The sequence below is a fragment of the Lissotriton helveticus genome, chromosome 11 (genome assembly GCF_964261635.1).
Source record: "Lissotriton helveticus chromosome 11, aLisHel1.1, whole genome shotgun sequence".
Taxonomy (NCBI): Eukaryota; Metazoa; Chordata; class Amphibia; order Caudata; family Salamandridae; genus Lissotriton; species Lissotriton helveticus.
The window spans coordinates 710,218,283-710,243,766 of NC_136072.1; the positions used below are offsets into that span (position 1 = coordinate 710,218,283).

General features: G+C 44.2%; 29 non-coding genes across 29 annotated transcripts; all 29 read left to right on the forward strand.

The window, feature by feature from the left end:
- Positions 1 to 483: 483 nt before the first annotated feature.
- TRNAS-UGA (transfer RNA serine (anticodon UGA)) lies at positions 484 to 565 on the forward strand. Its single transcript has one exon. It is a non-coding gene; the product is annotated as a tRNA-Ser (tRNA).
- Positions 566 to 1,108: 543 nt separating this feature from the next.
- Positions 1,109 to 1,190, forward strand: TRNAS-UGA (transfer RNA serine (anticodon UGA)). The gene has a single exon. It is a non-coding gene; the product is annotated as a tRNA-Ser (tRNA).
- Positions 1,191 to 2,339: 1,149 nt separating this feature from the next.
- TRNAS-UGA (transfer RNA serine (anticodon UGA)) lies at positions 2,340 to 2,421 on the forward strand. Its single transcript has one exon. It is a non-coding gene; the product is annotated as a tRNA-Ser (tRNA).
- A 544-nt stretch (positions 2,422 to 2,965) lies between these two features.
- On the forward strand, positions 2,966 to 3,047 carry TRNAS-CGA (transfer RNA serine (anticodon CGA)). Its single transcript has one exon. It is a non-coding gene; the product is annotated as a tRNA-Ser (tRNA).
- A 1,148-nt stretch (positions 3,048 to 4,195) lies between these two features.
- On the forward strand, positions 4,196 to 4,277 carry TRNAS-UGA (transfer RNA serine (anticodon UGA)). The gene has a single exon. It is a non-coding gene; the product is annotated as a tRNA-Ser (tRNA).
- A 544-nt stretch (positions 4,278 to 4,821) lies between these two features.
- Positions 4,822 to 4,903, forward strand: TRNAS-CGA (transfer RNA serine (anticodon CGA)). The gene has a single exon. It is a non-coding gene; the product is annotated as a tRNA-Ser (tRNA).
- Positions 4,904 to 6,051: 1,148 nt separating this feature from the next.
- TRNAS-UGA (transfer RNA serine (anticodon UGA)) lies at positions 6,052 to 6,133 on the forward strand. Its single transcript has one exon. It is a non-coding gene; the product is annotated as a tRNA-Ser (tRNA).
- Positions 6,134 to 6,677: 544 nt separating this feature from the next.
- TRNAS-CGA (transfer RNA serine (anticodon CGA)) lies at positions 6,678 to 6,759 on the forward strand. The gene has a single exon. It is a non-coding gene; the product is annotated as a tRNA-Ser (tRNA).
- A 1,147-nt stretch (positions 6,760 to 7,906) lies between these two features.
- TRNAS-UGA (transfer RNA serine (anticodon UGA)) lies at positions 7,907 to 7,988 on the forward strand. The gene has a single exon. It is a non-coding gene; the product is annotated as a tRNA-Ser (tRNA).
- Positions 7,989 to 8,532: 544 nt separating this feature from the next.
- Positions 8,533 to 8,614, forward strand: TRNAS-CGA (transfer RNA serine (anticodon CGA)). Its single transcript has one exon. It is a non-coding gene; the product is annotated as a tRNA-Ser (tRNA).
- Positions 8,615 to 9,761: 1,147 nt separating this feature from the next.
- Positions 9,762 to 9,843, forward strand: TRNAS-UGA (transfer RNA serine (anticodon UGA)). The gene has a single exon. It is a non-coding gene; the product is annotated as a tRNA-Ser (tRNA).
- Positions 9,844 to 10,387: 544 nt separating this feature from the next.
- Positions 10,388 to 10,469, forward strand: TRNAS-CGA (transfer RNA serine (anticodon CGA)). Its single transcript has one exon. It is a non-coding gene; the product is annotated as a tRNA-Ser (tRNA).
- A 1,147-nt stretch (positions 10,470 to 11,616) lies between these two features.
- TRNAS-UGA (transfer RNA serine (anticodon UGA)) lies at positions 11,617 to 11,698 on the forward strand. The gene has a single exon. It is a non-coding gene; the product is annotated as a tRNA-Ser (tRNA).
- A 544-nt stretch (positions 11,699 to 12,242) lies between these two features.
- On the forward strand, positions 12,243 to 12,324 carry TRNAS-CGA (transfer RNA serine (anticodon CGA)). Its single transcript has one exon. It is a non-coding gene; the product is annotated as a tRNA-Ser (tRNA).
- A 1,147-nt stretch (positions 12,325 to 13,471) lies between these two features.
- Positions 13,472 to 13,553, forward strand: TRNAS-UGA (transfer RNA serine (anticodon UGA)). The gene has a single exon. It is a non-coding gene; the product is annotated as a tRNA-Ser (tRNA).
- Positions 13,554 to 14,097: 544 nt separating this feature from the next.
- TRNAS-CGA (transfer RNA serine (anticodon CGA)) lies at positions 14,098 to 14,179 on the forward strand. The gene has a single exon. It is a non-coding gene; the product is annotated as a tRNA-Ser (tRNA).
- A 1,147-nt stretch (positions 14,180 to 15,326) lies between these two features.
- Positions 15,327 to 15,408, forward strand: TRNAS-UGA (transfer RNA serine (anticodon UGA)). The gene has a single exon. It is a non-coding gene; the product is annotated as a tRNA-Ser (tRNA).
- A 544-nt stretch (positions 15,409 to 15,952) lies between these two features.
- On the forward strand, positions 15,953 to 16,034 carry TRNAS-CGA (transfer RNA serine (anticodon CGA)). The gene has a single exon. It is a non-coding gene; the product is annotated as a tRNA-Ser (tRNA).
- A 1,147-nt stretch (positions 16,035 to 17,181) lies between these two features.
- On the forward strand, positions 17,182 to 17,263 carry TRNAS-UGA (transfer RNA serine (anticodon UGA)). Its single transcript has one exon. It is a non-coding gene; the product is annotated as a tRNA-Ser (tRNA).
- Positions 17,264 to 17,807: 544 nt separating this feature from the next.
- On the forward strand, positions 17,808 to 17,889 carry TRNAS-CGA (transfer RNA serine (anticodon CGA)). The gene has a single exon. It is a non-coding gene; the product is annotated as a tRNA-Ser (tRNA).
- Positions 17,890 to 19,035: 1,146 nt separating this feature from the next.
- On the forward strand, positions 19,036 to 19,117 carry TRNAS-UGA (transfer RNA serine (anticodon UGA)). The gene has a single exon. It is a non-coding gene; the product is annotated as a tRNA-Ser (tRNA).
- Positions 19,118 to 19,660: 543 nt separating this feature from the next.
- On the forward strand, positions 19,661 to 19,742 carry TRNAS-UGA (transfer RNA serine (anticodon UGA)). The gene has a single exon. It is a non-coding gene; the product is annotated as a tRNA-Ser (tRNA).
- A 1,146-nt stretch (positions 19,743 to 20,888) lies between these two features.
- Positions 20,889 to 20,970, forward strand: TRNAS-UGA (transfer RNA serine (anticodon UGA)). Its single transcript has one exon. It is a non-coding gene; the product is annotated as a tRNA-Ser (tRNA).
- Positions 20,971 to 21,515: 545 nt separating this feature from the next.
- TRNAS-CGA (transfer RNA serine (anticodon CGA)) lies at positions 21,516 to 21,597 on the forward strand. The gene has a single exon. It is a non-coding gene; the product is annotated as a tRNA-Ser (tRNA).
- A 1,147-nt stretch (positions 21,598 to 22,744) lies between these two features.
- Positions 22,745 to 22,826, forward strand: TRNAS-UGA (transfer RNA serine (anticodon UGA)). Its single transcript has one exon. It is a non-coding gene; the product is annotated as a tRNA-Ser (tRNA).
- Positions 22,827 to 23,370: 544 nt separating this feature from the next.
- Positions 23,371 to 23,452, forward strand: TRNAS-UGA (transfer RNA serine (anticodon UGA)). The gene has a single exon. It is a non-coding gene; the product is annotated as a tRNA-Ser (tRNA).
- Positions 23,453 to 23,978: 526 nt separating this feature from the next.
- Positions 23,979 to 24,059, forward strand: TRNAS-CGA (transfer RNA serine (anticodon CGA)). The gene has a single exon. It is a non-coding gene; the product is annotated as a tRNA-Ser (tRNA).
- Positions 24,060 to 24,599: 540 nt separating this feature from the next.
- TRNAS-UGA (transfer RNA serine (anticodon UGA)) lies at positions 24,600 to 24,681 on the forward strand. Its single transcript has one exon. It is a non-coding gene; the product is annotated as a tRNA-Ser (tRNA).
- A 544-nt stretch (positions 24,682 to 25,225) lies between these two features.
- Positions 25,226 to 25,307, forward strand: TRNAS-CGA (transfer RNA serine (anticodon CGA)). The gene has a single exon. It is a non-coding gene; the product is annotated as a tRNA-Ser (tRNA).
- Positions 25,308 to 25,484: the final 177 nt, after the last annotated feature.

Below are 25,484 nucleotides of genomic sequence, written 5' to 3' on the forward strand. Positions count from 1 at the left end.
ACGCAATCCTCATCAAGTAACAGAGTTAAACAGCAAAAACTCAAACTAAATATAAACATTAAGACAATTTCAACACTCAGGAAGTGTTTTAGAGAGCAGGTGGCTCGGAAGGGTTCGTAGTCTGGACCTGTCCTGCCTGATCTTGACGAGTCACGAAAAGAGTAATTTTGTTATGTAGCGTATCTTGTTTAGGCTTTTGGACTCTTTCTGAGTACACTTAAGGGCCCATTCCAGAGCCGTAATATAGGGAAAAGAGGGCAGAAATGTGCAGTGATTGATTACTGCTCATCTGTGCCCTGTCACTCACTTTGAGTGATGCTTGTTGCTATTTTTATTAATTGTATGAAAGCATGCGAAATAAGTGAGGGAGACAGGGCACTGCTGGTACGTGCCCCGTCCTTCCGTTACTTTAAATTTTAGGTCTCGGCCTGATGTGAGCAGCGCATGGCTCGTATACGACAACAGTGACGTCATACTCACGCAGCTGCGATGGCCGAGTGGTTAAGGCGTTGGACTTGAAATCCAATGGGGTTTCCCCGCGTAGGTTTGAATCCTGCTTGCAGCGTCATGATATTTTGCATGAACACCATTTGGTTTAGTTAAGTAAATGTTCACTTCTCGTTATGCAATCCTCATCAAGTCACAGAGTTAAACGGCAAAAACTCAAACTATATGTAAACATTGAGACAATGTCTACACCCAGGAAGTGTTTCAGAGAGCAGGTGGCTAGGAATGGTTTGTAGTCTGGACATGTCCTGCCTGATCTAGACAAGTCAGGAAAAGAGTATTTTTTTTTATGAAGCGTGTCTTGTTTAGGCTTTTGGACTTTTTCTGAGTACACTTAAGGGCCCGTTGCCACCGCCGTAATAGAGGGAAAAGAGGGTAGAAATGCACAGTGAATGATTACCGCTCATCTGTGCCCTGTCACTCACTTTGAGTGATACTTGTTGCTATTTTTATTAATTGTATGAAAGCATGTGAAATAAGTGAGGGCAACAGGGCACTGCTGGTTCCTGCCCCGTCCTTTTGTTACTTTATTTTTTAGGTCTCGGCCTGACGTGAGCAGCGCATGGCTCATATACGACAACAGAGACATCATACTCATGGAGCTGCGATGGCCGAGTGGTTAAGGCGTTGGACTTGAAATTCAATGGGGTTTCCCTGCGCAGGTTCGCATCCTGCTTGCAGCATCGGGCGATTTTGCATGAACACCATTTGGTTTGTTAAGGAAATGTTCACTTCTCGTTACGCAATCCTCATCAAGTCACAGAATTAAACAGCAAAAACTCAAACTAAATGTAAACATTACGACAATTTCAACACTCTGGAAGTGTTTTAGAGAGCAGGTGGTTTAAAGGGTTCGTAGTCTGGACCTGTCCTGCTTGATCTTGACGAGTCACAAAAAGAGTCATTTATTTTTTTGTAGAGTGTCTTGTTTAGGCTTTTGGACTCTTTCTGAGTACACTAAAGGGCCCAGTCCCAGCGCTGTAATATAGGGAAAAGAGGGTAGAAATGCGCAGTGATTGATTACTGCTCATCTGTGCCCTGTCACTCACTTTGAGTGATACGTGTTGCTATTTTTATTAATTGTATGAAAGCAAGCGAAATAAGTGAGGGCAACAGAGCCCTGCTGGTACCTGCCCCTTCCTTCGGTTACTTTATTTTTTAGGTCTCGGTCTGACGTGAGCAGCGAATGGCTCGTATACGACAACATGGAGCTGCAATGGCCGAGTGGTTAAGGCGTTGGACTCGAAATCAATGGGGTTTCCCTGCGCAGGTCCGAATCCTGCATCCAGCCTCGTGCGATTTTGCATGAACACCATTTGGTTTGATAAGGAAATGTTCACTTCTCGTTACGCAATCCTCATCAAGTAACAGAGTTAAACAGCAAAAACTCAAACTAAATGTAAACATTAAGACAATTTCAACACTCAGGAAGTGTTTTAGAGAGCAGGTGGCTCGGAAGGGTTCGTAGTCTGGACCTGTCCTGCCTGATCTTGACGAGTCACGAAAAGAGTAATTTTGTTATGTAGCGTATCTTGTTTAGGCTTTTGGACTCTTTCTGAGTACACTTAAGGGCCCATTCCAGAGCCGTAATATAGGGAAAAGAGGGCAGAAATGTGCAGTGATTGATTACTGCTCATCTGTGCCCTGTCACTCACTTTGAGTGAATACTTGTTGCTATTTTTATTAATTGTATGAAAGCATGCGAAATAAGTGAGGGAGACAGGGCACTGCTGGTACGTGCCCCGTCCTTCCGTTACTTTAAATTTTAGGTCTCGGCCTGATGTGAGCAGCGCATGGCTCGTATACGACAACAGTGACGTCATACTTACGCAGCTGCGATGGCCGAGTGGTTAAGGCGTTGGACTTGAAATCCAATGGGGTTTCCCCGCGTAGGTTCGAATCCTGCTTGCAGCGGCATGATATTTTGCATGAACACCATTTGGTTTAGTTAAGTAAATGTTCACTTCTCGTTATGCAATCCTCATCAAGTCACAGAGTTAAACGGCAAAAACTCAAACTATATGTAAACATTGAGACAATTTCTACACCCAGGAAGTGTTTCAGAGAGCAGGTGGCTAGGAATGGTTTGTAGTCTGGACATGTCCTGCCTGATCTAGACAAGTCAGGAAAAGAGTATTTTTTTTTTATGAAGCGTGTCTTGTTTAGGCTTTTGGACTTTTTCTGAGTACACTTAAGGGCCCGTTGCCACCGCCGTAATAGAGGGAAAAGAGGGTAGAAATGCACAGTGAATGATTACCGCTCATCTCTGCCCTGTCACTCACTTTGAGTGATACGTGTTGCTATTTTTATTAATTGTATGAAAGCATGTGAAATAAGTGAGGGCAACAGGGCACTGCTGGTTCCTGCCCCGTCCTTTTGTTACTTTATTTTTTAGGTCTCGGCCTAACGTGAGCAGCGCATGGCTCATATACGACAACAGAGACATCATACTCATGGAGCTGCGATGGCCGAGTGGTTAAGGCGTTCGACTCGAAATTCAATGGGGTTTCCCAGCGCAGGTTCGCATCCTGCTTGCAGCATCGGGTGATTTTGCATGAACACCATTTGGTTTGTTAAGGAAATGTTCACTTCTCGTTACGCAATCCTCATCAAGTCACAGAATTAAACAGCAAAAACTCAAACTAAATGTAAACATTACGACAATTTCAACACTCTGGAAGTGTTTTAGAGAGCAGGTGGTTTAAAGGGTTCGTAGTCTGGACCTGTCCTGCTTGATCTTGACGAGTCACGAAAAGAGTCATTTTTTTTTTGTAGAGTGTCTTGTTTAGGCTTTTGGACTCTTTCTGAGTACACTTAAGGGCTCAGTCCCAGCGCTGTAATATAGGGAAAAGAGGGTAGAAATGCGCAGTGATTGATTACTGCTCATCTGTGCCCTGTCACTCACTTTGAGTGATACATGTTGCTATTTTTATTAATTGTATGAAAAGCAAGCGAAATAAGTGAGGGCAACAGAGCCCTGCTGGTACCTGCCCCTTCTTTCGGTTACTTTATTTTTTAGGTCTCGGTCTGACGTGAGCAGCGAATGGCTCGTATACGACAACATGGAGCTGCAATGGCCGAGTGGTTAAGGCGTTGGACTCGAAATCAATGGGGTTTCCCTGCGCAGGTCCGAATCCTGCTTCCAGCCTCGTGCGATTTTGCATGAACACCATTTGGTTTGATAAGGAAATGTTCACTTCTCGTTACGCAATCCTCATCAAGTAACAGAGTTAAACAGCAAAAACTCAAACTAAATGTAAACATTAAGACAATTTCAACACTCAGGAAGTGTTTTAGAGAGCAGGTGGCTCGGAAGGGTTCGTAGTCTGGACCTGTCCTGCCTGATCTTGACGAGTCACGAAAAGAGTAATTTTGTTATGTAGCGTATCTTGTTTAGGCTTTTGGACTCTTTCTGAGTACACTTAAGGGCCCATTCCAGAGCCGTAATATAGGGAAAAGAGGGCAGAAATGTGCAGTGATTGATTACTGCTCATCTGTGCCCTGTCACTCACTTTGAGTGATGCTTGTTGCTATTTTTATTAATTGTATGAAAGCATGCGAAATAAGTGAGGGAGACAGGGCACTGCTGGTACGTGCCCCGTCCTTCCGTTACTTTAATTTTTAGGTCTCGGCCTGATGTGAGCAGCGCATGGCTCGTATACGACAACAGTGACGTCATACTCACGCAGCAGTGATGGCCGAGTGGTTAAGGCGTTGGACTTGAAATCCAATGGGGTTTCCCCGCGTAGGTTCGAATCCTGCTTGCAGCGTCATGATATTTTGCATGAACACCATTTGGTTTAGTTAAGTAAATGTTCACTTCTCGTTATGCAATCCTCATCAAGTCACAGAGTTAAACGGCAAAAACTCAAACTATATGTAAACATTGAGACAATTTCTACACCCAGGAAGTGTTTCAGAGAGCAGGTGGCTAGGAATGGTTTGTAGTCTGGACATGTCCTGCCTGATCTAGACAAGTCAGGAAAAGAGTATTTTTTTTTTATGAAGCGTGTCTTGTTTAGGCTTTTGGACTTTTTCTGAGTACACTTAAGGGCCCGTTGCCACCGCCGTAATAGAGGGAAAAGAGGGTAGAAATGCACAGTGAATGATTACCGCTCATCTGTGCCCTGTCACTCACTTTGAGTGATACGTGTTGCTATTTTTATTAATTGTATGAAAGCATGTGAAATAAGTGAGGGCAACAGGGCACTGCTGGTTCCTGCCCCGTCCTTTTGTTACTTTATTTTTTAGGTCTCGGCCTGACGTGAGCAGCGCATGGCTCATATACGACAACAGAGACATCATACTCATGGAGCTGCGATGGCCGAGTGGTTAAGGCGTTGGACTCGAAATTCAATGGGGTTTCCCTGCGCAGGTTCGCATCTTGCTTGCAGCATCGGGCGATTTTGCATGAACACCATTTGGTTTGTTAAGGAAATGTTCACTTCTCGTTACGCAATCCTCATCAAGTCACAGAATTAAACAGCAAAAACTCAAACTAAATGTAAACATTACGACAATTTCAACACTCTGGAAGTGTTTTAGAGAGCAGGTGGTTTAAAGGGTTCGTAGTCTGGACCTGTCCTGCTTGATCTTGACGAGTCACGAAAAGAGTCATTTTTTTTTTGTAGAGTGTCTTGTTTAGGCTTTTGGACTCTTTCTGAGTACACTTAAGGGCTCAGTCCCAGCGCTGTAATATAGGGAAAAGAGGGTAGAAATGCGCAGTGATTGATTACTGCTCATCTGTGCCCTGTCACTCACTTTGAGCGATACATGTTGCTATTTTTATTAATTGTATGAAAAGCAAGCGAAATAAGTGAGGGCAACAGAGCCCTGCTGGTACCTGCCCCTTCTTTCGGTTACTTTATTTTTTAGGTCTCGGTCTGACGTGAGCAGCGAATGGCTCGTATACGACAACATGGAGCTGCAATGGCCGAGTGGTTAAGGCGTTGGACTCGAAATCAATGGGGTTTCCCTGCGCAGGTCCGAATCCTGCTTCCAGCCTCGTGCGATTTTGCATGAACACCATTTGGTTTGATAAGGAAATGTTCACTTCTCGTTACGCAATCCTCATCAAGTAACAGAGTTAAACAGCAAAAACTCAAACTAAATATAAACATTAAGACAATTTCAACACTCAGGAAGTGTTTTAGAGAGCAGGTGGCTCGGAAGGGTTCGTAGTCTGGACCTGTCCTGCCTGATCTTGACGAGTCACGAAAAGAGTAATTTTGTTATGTAGCGTATCTTGTTTAGGCTTTTGGACTCTTTCTGAGTACACTTAAGGGCCCATTCCAGAGCCGTAATATAGGGAAAAGAGGGCAGAAATGTGCAGTGATTGATTACTGCTCATCTGTGCCCTGTCACTCACTTTGAGTGATGCTTGTTGCTATTTTTATTAATTGTATGAAAGCATGCGAAATAAGTGAGGGAGACAGGGCACTGCTGGTACGTGCCCCGTCCTTCCGTTACTTTAAATTTTAGGTCTCGGCCTGATGTGAGCAGCGCATGGCTCGTATACGACAACAGTGACGTCATACTCACGCAGCTGCGATGGCCGAGTGGTTAAGGCGTTGGACTTGAAATCCAATGGGGTTTCCCCGCGTAGGTTTGAATCCTGCTTGCAGCGTCATGATATTTTGCATGAACACCATTTGGTTTAGTTAAGTAAATGTTCACTTCTCGTTATGCAATCCTCATCAAGTCACAGAGTTAAACGGCAAAAACTCAAACTATATGTAAACATTGAGACAATTTCTACACCCAGGAAGTGTTTCAGAGAGCAGGTGGCTAGGAATGGTTTGTAGTCTGGACATGTCCTGCCTGATCTAGACAAGTCAGGAAAAGAGTATTTTTTTTTTATGAAGCGTGTCTTGTTTAGGCTTTTGGACTTTTTCTGAGTACACTTAAGGGCCCGTTGCCACCGCCGTAATAGAGGGAAAAGAGGGTAGAAATGCACAGTGAATGATTACCGCTTATCTGTGCCCTGTCACTCACTTTGAGTGATACGTGTTGCTATTTTTATTAATTGTATGAAAGCATGTGAAATAAGTGAGGGCAACAGGGCACTGCTGGTTCCTGCCCCGTCCTTTTGTTACTTTATTTTTTAGGTCTCGGCCTGACGTGAGCAGCGCATGGCTCATATACGACAACAGAGACATCATACTCATGGAGCTGCGATGGCCGAGTGGTTAAGGCGTTGGACTCGAAATTCAATGGGGTTTCCCTGCGCAGGTTCGCATCTTGCTTGCAGCATCGGGTGATTTTGCATGAACACCATTTGGTTTGTTAAGGAAATGTTCACTTCTCGTTACGCAATCCTCATCAAGTCACAGAATTAAACAGCAAAAACTCAAACTAAATGTAAACATTACGACAATTTCAACACTCTGGAAGTGTTTTAGAGAGCAGGTGGTTTAAAGGGTTCGTAGTCTGGACCTGTCCTGCTTGATCTTGACAAGTCACGAAAAGAGTCATTTTTTTTTTGTAGAGTGTCTTGTTTAGGCTTTTGGACTCTTTCTGAGTACACTTAAGGGCCCAGTCCCAGCGCTGTAATATAGGGAAAAGAGGGTAGAAATGCGCAGTGATTGATTACTGCTCATCTGTGCCCTGTCACTCACTTTGAGTGATACATGTTGCTATTTTTATTAATTGTATGAAAGCAAGCGAAATAAGTGAGGGCAACAGAGCCCTGCTGGTACCTGCCCCTTCCTTCGTTTACTTTATTTTTTAGGTCTCGGTCTGACGTGAGCAGCGAATGGCTCGTATACGACAACATGGAGCTGCAATGGCCGAGTGGTTAAGGCGTTGGACTCGAAATCAATGGGGTTTCCCTGCGCAGGTCCGAATCCTGCTTCCAGCCTCGTGCGATTTTGCATGAACACCATTTGGTTTGATAAGGAAATGTTCACTTCTCGTTACGCAATCCTCATCAAGTAACAGAGTTAAACAGCAAAAACTCAAACTAAATGTAAACATTAAGACAATTTCAACACTCAGGAAGTGTTTTAGAGAGCAGGTGGCTCGGAAGGGTTCGTAGTCTGGACCTGTCCTGCCTGATCTTGACGAGTCACGAAAAGAGTAATTTTGTTATGTAGCGTATCTTGTTTAGGCTTTTGGATTCTTTCTGAGTACACTTAAGGGCCCATTCCAGAGCCGTAATATAGGGAAAAGAGGGCAGAAATGTGCAGTGATTGATTACTGCTCATCTGTGCCCTGTCACTCACTTTGAGTGATGCTTGTTGCTATTTTTATTAATTGTATGAAAGCATGCAAAATAAGTGAGGGAGACAGGGCACTGCTGGTACGTGCCCCGTCCTTCCGTTACTTTAATTTTTAGGTCTCGGCCTGATGTGAGCAGCGCATGGCTCGTATACGACAACAGTGACGTCATACTCACGCAGCTGCGATGGCCGAGTGGTTAAGGCGTTGGACTTGAAATCCAATGGGGTTTCCCCGCGTAGGTTCGAATCCTGCTTGCAGCGTCATGATATTTTGCATGAACACCATTTGGTTTAGTTAAGTAAATGTTCACTTCTCGTTATGCAATCCTCATCAAGTCACAGAGTTAAACGGCAAAAACTCAAACTATATGTAAACATTGAGACAATTTCTACACCCAGGAAGTGTTTCAGAGAGCAGGTGGCTAGGAATGGTTTGTAGTCTGGACATGTCCTGCCTGATCTAGACAAGTCAGGAAAAGAGTATTTTTTTTTTATGAAGCGTGTCTTGTTTAGGCTTTTGGACTTTTTCTGAGTACACTTAAGGGCCCGTTGCCACCGCCGTAATAGAGGGAAAAGAGGGTAGAAATGCACAGTGAATGATTACCGCTTATCTGTGCCCTGTCACTCACTTTGAGTGATACGTGTTGCTATTTTTATTAATTGTATGAAAGCATGTGAAATAAGTGAGGGCAACAGGGCACTGCTGGTTCCTGCCCCGTCCTTTTGTTACTTTATTTTTTAGGTCTCGGCCTGACGTGAGCAGCGCATGGCTCATATACGACAACAGAGACATCATACTCATGGAGCTGCGATGGCCGAGTGGTTAAGGCGTTGGACTCGAAATTCAATGGGGTTTCCCTGCGCAGGTTCGCATCTTGCTTGCAGCATCGGGTGATTTTGCATGAACACCATTTGGTTTGTTAAGGAAATGTTCACTTCTCGTTACGCAATCCTCATCAAGTCACAGAATTAAACAGCAAAAACTCAAACTAAATGTAAACATTACGACAATTTCAACACTCTGGAAGTGTTTTAGAGAGCAGGTGGTTTAAAGGGTTCGTAGTCTGGACCTGTCCTGCTTGATCTTGACAAGTCACGAAAAGAGTCATTTTTTTTTTGTAGAGTGTCTTGTTTAGGCTTTTGGACTCTTTCTGAGTACACTTAAGGGCCCAGTCCCAGCGCTGTAATATAGGGAAAAGAGGGTAGAAATGCGCAGTGATTGATTACTGCTCATCTGTGCCCTGTCACTCACTTTGAGTGATACATGTTGCTATTTTTATTAATTGTATGAAAGCAAGCGAAATAAGTGAGGGCAACAGAGCCCTGCTGGTACCTGCCCCTTCCTTCGTTTACTTTATTTTTTAGGTCTCGGTCTGACGTGAGCAGCGAATGGCTCGTATACGACAACATGGAGCTGCAATGGCCGAGTGGTTAAGGCGTTGGACTCGAAATCAATGGGGTTTCCCTGCGCAGGTCCGAATCCTGCTTCCAGCCTCGTGTGATTTTGCATGAACACCATTTGGTTTGATAAGGAAATGTTCACTTCTCGTTACGCAATCCTCATCAAGTAACAGAGTTAAACAGCAAAAACTCAAACTAAATGTAAACATTAAGACAATTTCAACACTCAGGAAGTGTTTTAGAGAGCAGGTGGCTCGGAAGGGTTCGTAGTCTGGACCTGTCCTGCCTGATCTTGACGAGTCACGAAAAGAGTAATTTTGTTATGTAGCGTATCTTGTTTAGGCTTTTGGATTCTTTCTGAGTACACTTAAGGGCCCATTCCAGAGCCGTAATATAGGGAAAAGAGGGCAGAAATGTGCAGTGATTGATTACTGCTCATCTGTGCCCTGTCACTCACTTTGAGTGATGCTTGTTGCTATTTTTATTAATTGTATGAAAGCATGCGAAATAAGTGAGGGAGACAGGGCACTGCTGGTACGTGCCCCGTCCTTCCGTTACTTTAATTTTTAGGTCTCGGCCTGATGTGAGCAGCGCATGGCTCGTATACGACAACAGTGACGTCATACTCACGCAGCTGCGATGGCCGAGTGGTTAAGGCGTTGGACTTGAAATCCAATGGGGTTTCCCCGCTTAGGTTCGAATCCTGCTTGCAGTGTCATGATATTTTGCATGAACACCATTTGGTTTAGTTAAGTAAATGTTCACTTCTCGTTATGCAATCCTCATCAAGTCACAGAGTTAAACGGCAAAAACTCAAACTATATGTAAACATTGAGACAATTTCTACACCCAGGAAGTGTTTCAGAGAGCAGGTGGCTAGGAATGGTTTGTAGTCTGGACATGTCCTGCCTGATCTAGACAAGTCAGGAAAAGAGTATTTTTTTTTTATGAAGCATGTCTTGTTTAGGCTTTTGGACTTTTTCTGAGTACACTTAAGGGCCCGTTGCCACCGCCGTAATAGAGGGAAAAGAGGGTAGAAATGCACAGTGAATGATTACCGCTTATCTGTGCCCTGTCACTCACTTTGAGTGATACGTGTTGCTATTTTTATTAATTGTATGAAAGCATGTGAAATAAGTGAGGGCAACAGGGCACTGCTGGTTCCTGCCCCGTCCTTTTGTTACTTTATTTTTTAGGTCTCGGCCTGACGTGAGCAGCGCATGGCTCATATACGACAACAGAGACATCATACTCATGGAGCTGCGATGGCCGAGTGGTTAAGGCGTTGGACTCGAAATTCAATGGGGTTTCCCTGCGCAGGTTCGCATCTTGCTTGCAGCATCGGGTGATTTTGCATGAACACCATTTGGTTTGTTAAGGAAATGTTCACTTCTCGTTACGCAATCCTCATCAAGTCACAGAATTAAACAGCAAAAACTCAAACTAAATGTAAACATTACGACAATTTCAACACTCTGGAAGTGTTTTAGAGAGCAGGTGGTTTAAAGGGTTCGTAGTCTGGACCTGTCCTGCTTGATCTTGACAAGTCACGAAAAGAGTCATTTTTTTTTTGTAGAGTGTCTTGTTTAGGCTTTTGGACTCTTTCTGAGTACACTTAAGGGCCCAGTCCCAGCGCTGTAATATAGGGAAAAGAGGGTAGAAATGCGCAGTGATTGATTACTGCTCATCTGTGCCCTGTCACTCACTTTGAGTGATACATGTTGCTATTTTTATTAATTGTATGAAAGCAAGCGAAATAAGTGAGGGCAACAGAGCCCTGCTGGTACCTGCCCCTTCCTTCGTTTACTTTATTTTTTAGGTCTCGGTCTGACGTGAGCAGCGAATGGCTCGTATACGACAACATGGAGCTGCAATGGCTGAGTGGTTAAGGCGTTGGACTCGAAATCAATGGGGTTTCCCTGCGCAGGTCCGAATCCTGCTTCCAGCCTCGTGTGATTTTGCATGAACACCATTTGGTTTGATAAGGAAATGTTCACTTCTCGTTACTCAATCCTCATCAAGTAACAGAGTTAAACAGCAAAAACTCAAACTAAATGTAAACATTAAGACAATTTCAACACTCAGGAAGTGTTTTAGAGAGCAGGTGGCTCGGAAGGGTTCGTAGTCTGGACCTGTCCTGCCTGATCTTGACGAGTCACGAAAAGAGTAATTTTGTTATGCAGCGTATCTTGTTTAGGCTTTTGGACTCTTTCTGAGTACACTTAAGGGCCCATTCCAGAGCCGTAATATAGGGAAAAGAGGGCAGAAATGTGCAGTGATTGATTACTGCTCATCTGTGCCCTGTCACTCACTTTGAGTGATGCTTGTTGCTATTTTTATTAATTGTATGAAAGCATGCGAAATAAGTGAGGGAGACAGGGCACTGCTGGTACGTGCCCCGTCCTTCCGTTACTTTAATTTTTAGGTCTCGGCCTGATGTGAGCAGCGCATGGCTCGTATACGACAACAGTGACGTCATACTCACGCAGCTGCGATGGCCGAGTGGTTAAGGCGTTGGACTTGAAATCCAATGGGGTTTCCCCGCTTAGGTTCGAATCCTGCTTGCAGCGTCATGATATTTTGCATGAACACCATTTGGTTTAGTTAAGTAAATGTTCACTTCTCGTTATGCAATCCTCATCAAGTCACAGAGTTAAACGGCAAAAACTCAAACTATATGTAAACATTGAGACAATTTCTACACCCAGGAAGTGTTTCAGAGAGCAGGTGGCTAGGAATGGTTTGTAGTCTGGACATGTCCTGCCTGATCTAGACAAGTCAGGAAAAGAGTATTTTTTTTTTATGAAGCATGTCTTGTTTAGGCTTTTGGACTTTTTCTGAGTACACTTAAGGGCCCGTTGCCACCGCCGTAATAGAGGGAAAAGAGGGTAGAAATGCACAGTGAATGATTACCGCTCATCTGTGCCCTGTCACTCACTTTGAGTGATACGTGTTGCTATTTTTATTAATTGTATGAAAGCATGTGAAATAAGTGAGGGCAACAGGGCACTGCTGGTTCCTGCCCCGTCCTTTTGTTACTTTATTTTTTAGGTCTCGGCCTGACGTGAGCAGCGCATGGCTCATATACGACAACAGAGACGTCTTACTCATGGAGCTGCGATGGCCGAGTGGTTAAGGCGTTGGACTCGAAATTCAATGGGGTTTCCCTGCGCAGGTTCGCATCCTGCTTGCAGCATCGGGCGATTTTGCATGAACACCATTTGGTTTGTTAAGGAAATGTTCACTTCTCGTTACGCAATCCTCATCAAGTCACAGAATTAAACAGCAAAAACTCAAACTAAATGTAAACATTACGACAATTTCAACACTCTGGAAGTGTTTTAGAGAGCAGGTGGTTTAAAGGGTTCGTAGTCTGGACCTGTCCTGCTTGATCTTGACGAGTCACGAAAAGAGTCATTTTTTTTTTGTAGAGTGTCTTGTTTAGGCTTTTGGACTCTTTCTGAGTACACTTAAGGGCCTAGTCCCAGCGCTGTAATATAGGGAAAAGAGGGTAGAAATGCCCAGTGATTGATTACTGCTCATCTGTGCCCTGTCACTCACTTTGAGTGATACATGTTGCTATTTTTATTAATTGTATGAAAGCAAGCGAAATAAGTGAGGGCAACAGAGCCCTGCTGGTACCTGCCCCTTCCTTCGGTTACTTTATTTTTTAGGTCTCGGTCTGACGTGAGCAGCGAATGGCTCGTATACGACAACATGGAGCTGCAATGGCCGAGTGGTTAAGGCGTTGGACTCGAAATCAATGGGGTTTCCCTGCGCAGGTCCGAATCCTGCTTCCAGCCTCGTGCGATTTTGCATGAACACCATTTGGTTTGATAAGGAAATGTTCACTTCTCGTTACGCAATCCTCATCAAGTAACAGAGTTAAACAGCAAAAACTCAAACTAAATGTAAACATTAAGACAATTTCAACACTCAGGAAGTGTTTTAGAGAGCAGGTGGCTCGGAAGGGTTCGTAGTCTGGACCTGTCCTGCCTGATCTTGACGAGTCACGAAAAGAGTAATTTTGTTATGTAGCGTATCTTGTTTAGGCTTTTGGACTCTTTCTGAGTACACTTAAGGGCCCATTCCAGAGCCGTAATATAGGGAAAAGAGGGCAGAAATGTGCAGTGATTGATTACTGCTCATCTGTGCCCTGTCACTCACTTTGAGTGATGCTTGTTGCTATTTTTATTAATTGTATGAAAGCATGCGAAATAAGTGAGGGAGACAGGGCACTGCTGGTACGTGCCCCGTCCTTCCGTTACTTTAATTTTTAGGTCTCGGCCTGATGTGAGCAGCGCATGGCTCGTATACGACAACAGTGACGTCATACTCACGCAGCTGCGATGGCCGAGTGGTTAAGGCGTTGGACTTGAAATCCAATGGGGTTTCCCCGCGTAGGTTCGAATCCTGCTTGCAGCGTCATGATATTTTGCATGAACACCATTTGGTTTAGTTAAGTAAATGTTCACTTCTCGTTATGCAATCCTCATCAAGTCACAGAGTTAAACGGCAAAAACTCAAACTATATGTAAACATTGAGACAATTTCTACACCCAGGAAGTGTTTCAGAGAGCAGGTGGCTAGGAATGGTTTGTAGTCTGGACATGTCCTGCCTGATCTAGACAAGTCAGGAAAAGAGTATTTTTTTTTTATGAAGCGTGTCTTGTTTAGGCTTTTGGACTTTTTCTGAGTACACTTAAGGGCCCGTTGCCACCGCCGTAATAGAGGGAAAAGAGGGTAGAAATGCACAGTGAATGATTACCGCTCATCTGTGCCCTGTCACTCACTTTGAGTGATACGTGTTGCTATTTTTATTAATTGTATGAAAGCATGTGAAATAAGTGAGGGCAACAGGGCACTGCTGGTTCCTGCCCCGTCCTTTTGTTACTTTATTTTTTAGGTCTCGGCCTGACGTGAGCAGCGCATGGCTCATATACGACAACAGAGACGTCTTACTCATGGAGCTGCGATGGCCGAGTGGTTAAGGCGTTGGACTCGAAATTCAATGGGGTTTCCCTGCGCAGGTTCGCATCCTGCTTGCAGCATCGGGCGATTTTGCATGAACACCATTTGGTTTGTTAAGGAAATGTTCACTTCTCGTTACGCAATCCTCATCAAGTCACAGAATTAAACAGCAAAAACTCAAACTAAATGTAAACATTACGACAATTTCAACACTCTGGAAGTGTTTTAGAGAGCAGGTGGTTTAAAGGGTTCGTAGTCTGGACCAGTCCTGCTTGATCTTGACGAGTCACGAAAAGAGTCATTTTTTTTTTGTAGAGTGTCTTGTTTAGGCTTTTGGACTCTTTCTGAGTACACTTAAGGGCCTAGTCCCAGCGCTGTAATATAGGGAAAAGAGGGTAGAAATGCCCAGTGATTGATTACTGCTCATCTGTGCCCTGTCACTCACTTTGAGTGATACATGTTGCTATTTTTATTAATTGTATGAAAGCAAGCGAAATAAGTGAGGGCAACAGAGCCCTGCTGGTACCTGCCCCTTCCTTCGGTTACTTTATTTTTTAGGTCTCGGTCTGACGTGAGCAGCGAATGGCTCGTATACGACAACATGGAGCTGCAATGGCCGAGTGGTTAAGGCGTTGGACTCGAAATCAATGGGGTTTCCCTGCGCAGGTCCGAATCCTGCTTCCAGCCTCGTGCGATTTTGCATGAACACCATTTGGTTTGATAAGGAAATGTTCACTTCTCGTTACGCAATCCTCATCAAGTAACAGAGTTAAACAGCAAAAACTCAAACTAAATGTAAACATTAAGACAATTTCAACACTCAGGAAGTGTTTTAGAGAGCAGGTGGCTCGGAAGGGTTCGTAGTCTGGACCTGTCCTGCCTGATCTTGACGAGTCACGAAAAGAGTAATTTTGTTATGTAGCGTATCTTGTTTAGGCTTTTGGACTCTTTCTGAGTACACTTAAGGGCCCATTCCAGAGCCGTAATATAGGGAAAAGAGGGCAGAAATGTGCAGTGATTGATTACTGCTCATCTGTGCCCTGTCACTCACTTTGAGTGATGCTTGTTGCTATTTTTATTAATTGTATGAAAGCATGCGAAATAAGTGAGGGAGACAGGGCACTGCTGGTACGTGCCCCGTCCTTCCGTTACTTTAATTTTTAGGTCTCGGCCTGATGTGAGCAGCGCATGGCTCGTATACGACAACAGTGACGTCATACTCACGCAGCTGCGATGGCCGAGTGGTTAAGGCGTAGGACTTGAAATCCAATGGGGTTTCCCCGCGTAGGTTCGAATCCTGCTTGCAGCGTCATGATATTTTGCATGAACACCATTTGGTTTAGTTAAGTAAATGTTCACTTCTCGTTATGCAATCCTCATCAAGTCACAGAGTTAAACGGCAAAAACTCAAACTATATGTAAACATTGAGACAATTTCTACACCCAGGAAGTGTTTCAGAGAGCAGGTGGTTAGGAATGGTTTGTAGTCTGGACATGTCCTGCCTGATCTAGACAAGTCAGGAAAAGAGTATTTTTTTTTATGAAGCGTGTCTTGTTTAGGCTTTTGGACTTTTTCTGAGTACACTTAAGGGCCCGTTGCCACCGCCGTAATAGAGGGAAAAGAGGGTAGAAATGCACAGTGAATGATTACCGCTCATCTGTGCCCTGTCACTCACTTTGAGTGATACGTGTTGCTATTTTTATTAATTGTATGAAAGCATGTGAAATAAGTGAGGGGCAACAGGGCACTGCTGGTTCCTGCCCCGTCCTTTTGTTACTTTATTTTTTAGGTCTCGGCCTGACGTGAGCAGCGCATAGCTCATATACGACAACAGAGACATCATACTCATGGAGCTGCGATGGCCGAGTGGTTAAGGCGTTGGACTCGACATTCAATGGGGTTTCCCTGCGCAGGTTTGCATCCTGCTTGCAGCATCGGGCGATTTTGCATGAACACCATTTGGTTTGTTAAGGAAATGTTCACTTCTCGTTACGCAATCCTCATCAAGTCACAGTATTAAACAGCAAAAACTCAAACTAAATGTAAACATTACGACAATTTCAACACTCTGGAAGTGTTTTAGAGAGCAGGTGGTTTAAAGGGTTCGTAGTCTGGACCTGTCCTGCTTGATCTTGACGAGTCACGAAAAGAGTCATTTTTTTTTTGTAGAGTGTCTTGTTTAGGCTTTTGGACTCTTTCTGAGTACACTAAAGGGCCCAGTCCCAACGCTGTAATATAGGGAAAAGAGGGTAGAAATGCGCAGTGATTGATTACTGCTCATCTGTGCCCTGTCACTCACTTTGAGTGATACGTGTTGCTATTTTTATTAATTGTATGAAAGCAAGCGAAATAAGTGAGGGCAACAGAGCCCTGCTGGTACCTGCCCCTTCCTTCGGTTACTTTATTTTTTAGGTCTCGGTCTGACGTGAGCAGCGAATGGCTCGTATACGACAACATGGAGCTGCAATGGCCGAGTGGTTAAGGCGTTGGACTCGAAATCAATGGGGTTTCCCTGCGCAGGTCCGAATCCTGCTTCCAGCCTCGTGAGATTTTGCATGAACACCATTTGGTTTGATAAGGAAATGTTCACTTCTCGTTACGCAATCCTCATCAAGTAACAGAGTTAAACAGCAAAAACTCAAACTAAATGTAAACATTAAGACAATTTCAACACTCAGGAAGTGTTTTAGAGAGCAGGTGGCTCGGAAGGGTTCGTAGTCTGGACCTGTCCTGCCTGATCTTGACGAGTCACGAAAAGAGTAATTTTGTTATGTAGCGTATCTTGTTTAGGCTTTTGGATTCTTTCTGAGTACACTTAAGGGCCCATTCCAGAGCCGTAATATAGGGAAAAGAGGGCAGAAATGTGCAGTGATTGATTACTGCTCATCTGTGCCCTGTCACTCACTTTGAGTGATGCTTGTTGCTATTTTTATTAATTGTATGAAAGCATGCGAAATAAGTGAGGGAGACAGGGCACTGCTGGTACGTGCCCCGTCCTTCCGTTACTTTAATTTTTAGGTCTCGGCCTGATGTGAGCAGCGCATGGCTCGTATACGACAACAGTGACGTCATACTCACGCAGCTGCGATGGCCGAGTGGTTAAGGCGTTGGACTTGAAATCCAATGGGGTTTCCCCGCGTAGGTTCGAATCCTGCTTGCAGCGTCATGATATTTTGCATGAACACCATTTGGTTTAGTTAAGTAAATGTTCACTTCTCGTTATGCAATCCTCATCAAGTCACAGAGTTAAACGGCAAAAACTCAAACTATATGTAAACATTGAGACAATTTCTACACCCAGGAAGTGTTTCAGAGAGCAGGTGGCTAGGAATGGTTTGTAGTCTGGACATGTCCTGCCTGATCTAGACAAGTCAGGAAAAGAGTATTTTTTTTTTATGAAGCTTGTCTTGTTTAGGCTTTTGGACTTTTTCTGAGTACACTTAAGGGCCCGTTGCCACCGCCGTAATAGAGGGAAAAGAGGGTAGAAATGCACAGTGAATGATTACCGCTCATCTGTGCCCTGTCACTCACTTTAAGTGATACGTGTTGCTATTTTTATTAATTGTATGAAAGCATGTGAAATAAGTGAGGGCAACAGGGCACTGCTGGTTCCTGCCCCGTCATTTTGTTACTTTATTTTTTAGGTCTCGGCCTGACGTGAGCAGCGCATGGCTCATATACGACAACAGAGACATCATACTCATGGAGTTGCGATGGCCGAGTGGTTAAGGCGTTGGACTCGAAATTCAATGGGGTTTCCCTGCGCAGGTTCGCATCCTGCTTGCAGCATCGGGCGATTTTGCATGAACACCATTTGGTTTGTTAAGGAAATGTTCACTTCTCGTTACGCAATCCTCATCAAGTCACAGAATTAAACAGCAAAAACTCAAACTAAATGTAAACATTACGACAATTTCAACACTCTGGAAGTGTTTTAGAGAGCAGGTGGTTTAAAGGGTTCGTAGTCTGGACCTGTCCTGCTTGATCTTGACGAGTCACGAAAAGAGTCATTTTTTTTTGTAGAGTGTCTTGTTTAGGCTTTTGGACTCTTTCTGAGTACACTTAAGGGCCCAGTCCCAGCGCTGTAATATAGGGAAAAGAGGGTAGAAATGCGCAGTGATTGATTACTGCTCATCTGTGCCCTGTCACTCACTTTGAGTGATACATGTTGCTATTTTTATTAATTGTATGAAAGCAAGCGAAATAAGTGAGGGCAACAGAGCCCTGCTGGTACCTGCCCCTTCCTTCGGTTACTTTATTTTTTAGGTCTCGGTCTGACGTGAGCAGCGAATGGCTTGTATACGACAACATGGAGCTGCAATGGCCGAGTGGTTAAGGCGTTGGACTCGAAATCAATGGGGTTTCCCTGCGCAGGTCCGAATCCTGCTTCCAGCCTCGTGCGATTTTGCATGAACACCATTTGGTTTGATAAGGAAATGTTCACTTCTCGTTACGCAATCCTCATCAAGTAACAGAGTTAAACAGCAAAAACTGAAACTAAATGTAAACATTAAGACAATTTCAACACTCAGAAAGTGTTTTAGAGAGCAGGTGGCTCGGAAGGGTTCGTAGTCTGGACCTGTCCTGCCTGATCTTGACGAGTCACGAAAAGAGTAATTTAGTTATGTAGCGTATCTTGTTTAGGCTTTTGGACTCTTTCTGAGTACACTTAAGGGCCCATTCCAGAGCCGTAATATAGGGAAAAGAGGGCAGAAATGTGCAGTGATTGATTACTGCTCATCTGTGCCCTGTCACTCACTTTGAGTGATGCTTGTTGCTATTTTTATTAATTGTATGAAAGCATGCGAAATAAGTGAGGGAGACAGGGCACTGCTGGTACGTGCCCCGTCCTTCCGTTACTTTAATTTTTAGGTCTCGGCCTGATGTGAGCAGCGCATGGCTCGTATACGACAACAGTGACGTCATACTCACGCCGCTGCGATGGCCGAGTGGTTAAGGCGTTGGACTTGAAATCCAATGGGGTTTCCCCGCGTAGGTTCGAATCCTGCTTGCAGCGTCATGAAATTTTGCATGAACACCATTTGGTTTAGTTAAGTAAATGTTCACTTCTCGTTATGCAATCCTCATCAAGTCACAGAGTTAAACGGCAAAAACTCAAACTATATGTAAACATTGAGACAATTTCTACACCCAGGAAGTGTTTCAGAGAGCAGGTGGCTAGGAATGGTTTGTAGTCTGGACATGTCCTGCCTGATCTAGACAAGTCAGGAAAAGAGTATTTTTTTTTATGAAGCGTGTCTTGTTTAGGCTTTTGGACTTTTTCTGAGTACACTTAAGGGCCCGTTGCCACCGCCGTAATAGAGGGAAAAGAGGGTAGAAATGCACAGTGAATGATTACCGCTCATCTGTGCCCTGTCACTCACTTTGAGTGATACGTGTTGCTATTTTTATTAATTGTATGAAAGCATGTGAAATAAGTGAGGGCAACAGGGCACTGCTGGTTCCTGCCCCGTCCTTTTGTTACTTTATTTTTTTGGTCTCGGCCTGACGTGAGCAGCGCATGGCTCATATACGACAACAGAGACATCATACTCATGGAGCTGCGATGGCCGAGTGGTTAAGGCGTTGGACTTGAAATTCAATGGGGTTTCCCTGCGCAGGTTCGCATCCTGCTTGCAGCATTGGGCGATTTTGCATGAACACCATTTGGTTTGTTAAGGAAATGTTCACTTCTTGTTACGCAATCCTCATCAAGTCACAGAATTAAACAGCAAAAACTCAAACTAAATGTAAACATTACGACAATTTCAACACTCTGGAAGTGTTTTAGAGAGCAGGTGGTTTAAAGGGTTCGTAGTCTGGACCTGTCCTGCTTGATCTTGACGAGTCACGAAAAGAGTCATTTTTTTTTTGTAGAGTGTCTTGTTTAGGCTTTTGGACTCTTTCTGAGTACACTTAAGGGCCCAGTCCCAGCGCTGTAATAAAGGGAAAAGAGGGTAGAAATGCGCAGTGATTGATTACTGCTCATCTGTGCCCTGTCACTCACTTTGAGTGATACGTGTTGCTATTTTTATTAATTGTATGAAAGCAAGCGAAATAAGTGAGGGCAACAGAGCCCTGCTGGTACCTGCCCCTTCCTTCGGTTACTTTCTTTTTTAGCTCTCGGTCTGACGTGAGCAGCGAATGGCTCGTATACGACAACATGGAGCTGCAATGGCCGAGTGGTTAAGGCGTTGGACTCGAAATCAATGGGGTTTCCCTGCGCAGGTCCGAATCCTGCTTCCAGCCTCGTGCGATTTTGCATGAACACCATTTGGTTTGATAAGGAAATGTTCACTTCTCGTTACGCAATCCTCATCAAGTAACAGAGTTAAACAGCAAAAACTCAAACTAAATGTAAACATTAAGACAATTTCAACACTCAGGAAGTGTTTTAGAGAGCAGGTGGCTCGGAAGGGTTCGTAGTCTGGACCTGTCCTGCCTGATCTTGACGAGTCACGAAAAGAGTAATTTTGTTATGTAGCGTATCTTGTTTAGGCTTTTGGACTCTTTCTGAGTACACTTAAGGGCCCATTCCAGAGCCGTATTATAGGGAAAAGAGGGCAGAAATGTGCAGTGATTGATTACTGCTCATCTGTGCCCTGTCACTCACTTTGAGTGATGCTTGTTGCTATTTTATTAATTGTATGAAAGCATGCGAAATAAGTGAGGGAGACAGGGCACTGCTGGTACGTGCCCCGTCCTTCCGTTACTTTAATTTTTAGGTCTCGGCCTGATGTGAGCAGCGCATGGCTCGTATACGACAACAGTGACGTCATACTCACGCAGCTGCGATGGCCGAGTGGTTAAGGCGTTGGACTTGAAATCCAATGGGGTTTCCCCGCGTAGGTTCGAATTCTGCTTGCAGCGTCATGATATTTTGCATGAACACCATTTGGTTTAGTTAAGTAAATGTTCACTTCTCGTTATGCAATCCTCATCAAGTCACAGAGTTAAACGGCAAAAACTCAAACTATATGTAAACATTGAGACAATTTCTACACCCAGGAAGTGTTTCAGAGAGCAGGTGGCTAGGAATGGTTTGTAGTCTGGACATGTCCTGCCTGATCTAGACAAGTCAGGAAAAGAGTAGTTTTTTTTTTATGAAGCGTGTCTTGTTTAGGCTTTTGGACTTTTTCTGAGTACACTTAAGGGCCCGTTGTCACCGCTGTAATAGAGGGAAAAGAGGGTAGAAATGCACAGTGAATGATTACCGCTCATCTGTGCACTGTCACTCACTTTGAGTGATACGTGTTGCTATTTTTATTAATTGTATGAAAGCATGTGAAATAAGTGAGGGCAACAGGGCACTGCTGGTTCCTGCCCCGTCCTTTTGTTACTTTATTTTTTAGGTCTCGGCCTGACGTGAGCAGCGCATGGCTCATATACGACAACAGAGACATCATACTCATGGAGCTGCGATGGCCGAGTGGTTAAGGCGTTGGACTCGAAATTCAATGGGGTTTCCCTGCGCAGGTTCGCATCCTGCTTGCAACATCGGGCGATTTTGCATGAACACCATTTGGTTTGTTAAGGAAATGTTCACTTCTCGTTACGCAATCCTCATCAAGTCACAGAATTAAACAGCAAAAACTCAAACTAAATGTAAACATTACGACAATTTCAACACTCTGGAAGTGTTTTAGAGAGCAGGTGGTTTAAAGGGTTCGTAGTCTGGACCTGTCCTGCTTGATCTTGACGAGTCACGAAAAGAGTCATTTTTTTTTTGTAGAGTGTCTTGTTTAGGCTTTTGGACTCTTTCTGAGTACACTTAAGGGCCCAGTCCCAGCGCTGTAATATAGGGAAAAGAGGGTAGGAATGCGCAGTGATTGATTACTGCTCATCTGTGCCCTGTCACTCACTTTGAGTGATACGTGTTGCTATTTTTATTAATTGTATGAAAGCAAGCGAAATAAGTGAGGGCAACAGAGCCCTGCTGGTACCTGCCCCTTCCTTCGGTTACTTTATTTTTTAGGTCTCGGTCTGACGTGAGCAGCGAATGGCTCGTATACGACAACATGGAGCTGCAATGGCCGAGTGGTTAAGGCGTTGGACTCGAAATCAATGGGGTTTCCCTGCGCAGGTCCGAATCCTGCTTCCAGCCTCGTGCGATTTTGCATGAACACCATTTGGTTTGATAAGGAAATGTTCACTTCTCGTTACGCAATCCTCATCAAGTAACAGAGTTAAACAGCAAAAACTCAAACTGAATGTAAACATTAAGACAATTTCAACACTCAGGAAGTGTTTTAGAGAGCAGGTGGCTCGGAAGGGTTCGTAGTCTGGACCTGTCCTGCCTGATCTTGACGAGTCACGAAAAGAGTAATTTTGTTATGTAGCGTATCTTGTTTAGGCTTTTGGACTCTTTCTGAGTACACTTAAGGGTCCATTCCAGAGCCGTAATATAGGGAAAAAAGGGCAGAAATGTGCAGTGATTGATTACTGCTCATCTGTGCCCTGTCACTCACTTTGAGTGATGCTTGTTGGTATTTTTATTAATTGTATGAAAGCATGCGAAATAAGTGAAGGAGACAGGGCACTGCTGGTACGTGCCCCGTCCTTCCGTTACTTTAATTTTTAGGTCTCGGCCTGATGTGAGCAGCGCATGGCTCGTATACGACAACAGTGACATCATACTCACGCAGCTGCGATGGCCGAGTGGTTAAGGCGTTGGACTTGAAATCCAATGGGGTTTCCCCGCGTAGGTTCGAATCCTGCTTGCAGCGTCATGATATTTTGCATGAACACCATTTGGTTTAGTTAAGTAAATGTTCACTTCTCGTTATGCAATCCTCATCAAGTCACAGAGTTAAACGGCAAAAACTCAAACTATATGTAAACATTGAGACAATTTCTACACCCAGGAAGTGTTTCAGAGAGCAGGTGGCTAGGAATGGTTTGTAGTCTGGACATGTCCTGCCTGATCTAGACAAGTCAGGAAAAGAGTATTTTTTTTTTATGAAGCGTGTCTTGTTTAGGCTTTTGGACTTTTTCTGAGTACACTTAAGGGCCCGTTGCCACCGCCGTAATATAGGGAAAAGAGGGTAGAAATGCGCAGTGATTGATTACTGCTCATCTGTGCCCTGTCACTCACTTTGAGTGATACGTGTTGCTATTTTTATTAATTGTATGAAAGCAAGCGAAATAAGTGAGGGCAACAGAGCACTGCTGGTACCTGCCCCTTCCTTCGGTTACTTTATTTTTTAGGTCTCGGTCTGACGTGAGCAGCGAATGGCTCATATATGACAACAGTGACATCATACCCATGGAGCTGTGATGGCCGAGTGGTTAAGGCGTTGGACTTGAAATCCAATGGGGTTTCCCTGAGCAGGTTCGAATCCTGCTTGCAGTGACGTATGATTTTGCATGAACACCATTTGGTTTGTTAAGGAAATTTTCACTTCTCGTTAGTCAATCCTCATCAAGTCACAGAGTTAAACAGCAAAAATTCCAACTAAATGTAAACATTAAGACAATTTCAACACTCAGGAAGTGTTTAAGAGAGCAGGTGGTTTGGAAGGGTTCGTAGTCTGGACCTGTCCTGCCTGATCTTGACGAGTCACAAAAAGAGTAATTTTTTTATGTAGCGTGTCTTGTTTAGGCATTTGGACTCTTTCTGAGTACTCTTAAGTGCCCATTCCCAGCGCCGTAATATAGGGAAAAGAGGGTAGGAAAGTGCAGTGATTGATTACCGCTCATCTGTGCCCTGTCACTCACTTTGATTGATACGTGTTGCTATTTTTATTAATTGTATGAAAGCATGCGAAATAAGTGAGGGCAACAGGGCACTGCTGGTACCTGCCCCGTCCTTCCGTTGTTCTATTTTTTAGGTCTCGGTCTGACGTGAGCAGTGCATAGCTCGTATACGACAACATGGAGCTGCGATGGCCGAGTGGTTAAGGCGTTGGACTCGAAATCAATGGGGTTTCCCTGCACAGGTCCGAATCCTGCTTGCAGCCTCGTGCGATTTTGCATGAACACCATTTGGTTTGATAAGGAAATGTCCACTTCTCGTTACGCAATCCTCATCAAGTAACAGAGTTAAACAGCAAAAACTCAAACTAAATGTAAACATTAAGACAATTTCAACACTCAGGAAGTGTTTTAGAGAGCAGGTGGCTCGGAAGGGTTCGTAGTCTGGACCTGTCCTGCCTGATCTTGACGAGTCACGAAAAGAGTAATTTTTTTATGTAGCGTGTCTTGTTTAGGCTTTTGGACTCTTTCTGAGTACACTTAAGGGCCCATTCCAGAGCCGTAATATAGGGAAAAGAGGGCAGAAATGTGCAGTGATTGATTACTGCTCATCTGTGCCCTGTCACTCACTTTGAGTGATGCATGTTGCTATTTTTATTAATTGAATGAAAGCATGCGAAATAAGTGAGGGAGACAGGGCACTGCTGGTACGTGCCCCGTCCTTCCGTTACTTTAATTTTTAGGTCTCGGCCTGATGTGAGCAGCGCATGGCTCGTATACGACAACAGTGATGTCAGTCTCGCGCAGCTACGACGGCCGAGTGGTTAAGGCGTTGGACTTGAAATCCAATGGGGTTTCCCCGCGTAGGTTCAAATCCTTCTTGCAGCGTCATGAGATTTTGCATGAACACCATTTGGTTTAGTTAAGTAAATGTTCACTTCTTGTTATGCAATCCTCATCAAGTCACAGAGTTAAACGGCAACAACTCAAACTAGATGTAAACATTAAGACAATTTCTACTCCCAGGAAGTGTTTCAGAGAGCAGGTGGCTAGGAATGGTTTGTAGTCTGGACCTGTCCTGCCTGATCTAGACAAGTCAGGAAAAGAGTAATTTTTTTTTATGAAGCGTGTCTTATTTAGGCTTTTGGACTTTTTCTGAGTACACTTAAGGGCCCGTTGCCACCGCCGTAATAGAGGGAAAAGAGGGTAGAAATGCACAGTGAATGATTACCGCTCATCTGTGCCCTGTCACTCACTTTGAGTGATACGTGTTGCTATTTTTATTAATTGTATGAAAGCATGTGAAATAAGTGAGGGCAACAGGGCACTGCTGGTTCCTGCCCCGTCCTTTTGTTACTTTATTTTTTAGGTCTCGGCCTGACGTGAGCAGCGCATAGCTCATATACGACAACAGTGACATCGTACTCATGGAGCTGCGATGGCCGAGTGGTTAAGGCGTTGGACTCGAAATTCAATGGGGTTTCCCTGCGCAGGTTCGCATCCTGCTTGCAGCATCGGGCTATTTTGCATGAACACCATTTGGTTCGTTAAGGAAATGTTCACTTCTCGTTACGCAATCCTCGTCAAGTCACAGAATTAAACAGCAAAAACTCAAACTAAATGTAAACATTAAGACAATTTCAACACTCCGAAAGTGTTTTAGAGAGCAGGTGGTTTGAAGGGTTCGTAGT